Consider the following 1514-nt stretch of genomic DNA (forward strand, 5'->3'; position numbering starts at 1 on the left):
GCATCCCCCGCCCCCTTTCCCTCCCCTCCCCCTCCCCACCCCCCACTCCTCCCCTCGGCCTCCCCGGGGGTCTCGGACGCGAGTGGGCCCGGCCCTGCTGAGACGTGGGCCAGCGAGGCCGGTCCCGCCGAGCCCCCTCCCCGAGGGCGCCCAACGGAGAGGGGAGGGGAGAGGAGGAGAGGAGAGGAGAGGAGGGGAGGGGAGTGGAGAGGAGGGGAGGGGAGAGGAGAGGAGGGGAGGGGAGGGGAGGGGAGAGGAGTGGAGGGGAGGGAAGGGGAGAGGAGGGGAGAAGAGGGGAGAGGAGGGGAGGGGAGAGGAGGAGAGGAGAGGAGAGGAGGGGAGGGGAGAGGAGAGGAGAGGAGAGGAGGGAAGGGGAGAGGAGGGGAGAAGAGGGGAGAGGAGGGGAGAGGAGAGGAGAGGAGAGGAGGGGAGGGGAGAAGAGTAGAGGAGGGGAGGGGAGAGGAGGAAAGGAGAGGAGAGGGGAGAGGAGAGGAGAGGAGGGGAGGGGAGAGGAGAGGAGGGGAGGGAAGGGGAGAGGAGGGGAGAAGAGGGGAGAGGAGGGGAGAAGAGGGGAGAGGAGGGGAGGGGAGAGGAGAGGAAAGAAGAGGAGAGGAGAGGAGAGGAGAGGAGAGGAGGGGAGGGGAGGGGAGGGGAGAGGGGGCTGACTCTCGCCGGCTGATTTGAATCCAGAGCGCCGTTCGGGGCGGGACCGTCTTCTTCTCCCTCTATTGAGAAAACGGTCGCGGAAGCTCACCCGGGAGCCACCTCCGGGGACAGACAATGTTCCTTTCCTGCCTGAAGAAAGAGACCCCTCACCCCCAACCCCTTCCTCCTCCTCCCCCAACCCGACTCCCAGAAAGTGTAACTCCCCAAAGGGAAAGCTTTAGACCTGTCACGGAGAGCAGAATCCCTCCCCTCTCCCCCCGACAATTTTTAAATCCCCGGGCCCCTGGGGCAGTTCGGCCGCCCTCTTCTCATCGCCCCTCCTGGGAGCCAGGGAAAGTTTGACGGGACAACGGGTTGTGGGGAGACAGGGATCAGGCAATCGATGGCACGTCTCGAGCGCTTAGGGAGCGCACAGCACTGCGCTAAGCGCTCCGCCGAGGGGCGGGTCCCCAAGGACACCCAAGGAGACACCCAAGGAGACGAAGCTCCCGGACCCCCAGCTCTCTCGGACAGGGCCGAAGGTAAACAGTTTGAGGGCGTCTTAATTGCTTTCCTCGGCCCCTCCTGACCTCCTCTGAAGACTCATAGTTCGTGTTGGTGGGGGGTTGAGGGGAGGGGAGGGGGAAGCGTCGTCTCTTTATCTTCCCACGCACAGGGCAGGGGGGGTTCACTCTAAGCTTCCACACCCACCGACGCTCATGCACAAAGTCAGAGAGGCACGCGTCCACAAAGAGAATAGTCGCGCACCACCACACCCAGAAAGATACATTCCTTGCACCCCGACGCACGCATACACACCCATTCACACCTCCCCGCCCAGCAATACATCCACACGCCTACCACATCCA

This window comes from Tachyglossus aculeatus, chromosome 2, assembly GCF_015852505.1.
Source record: "Tachyglossus aculeatus isolate mTacAcu1 chromosome 2, mTacAcu1.pri, whole genome shotgun sequence".
NCBI lineage: Eukaryota > Metazoa > Chordata > Mammalia > Monotremata > Tachyglossidae > Tachyglossus > Tachyglossus aculeatus.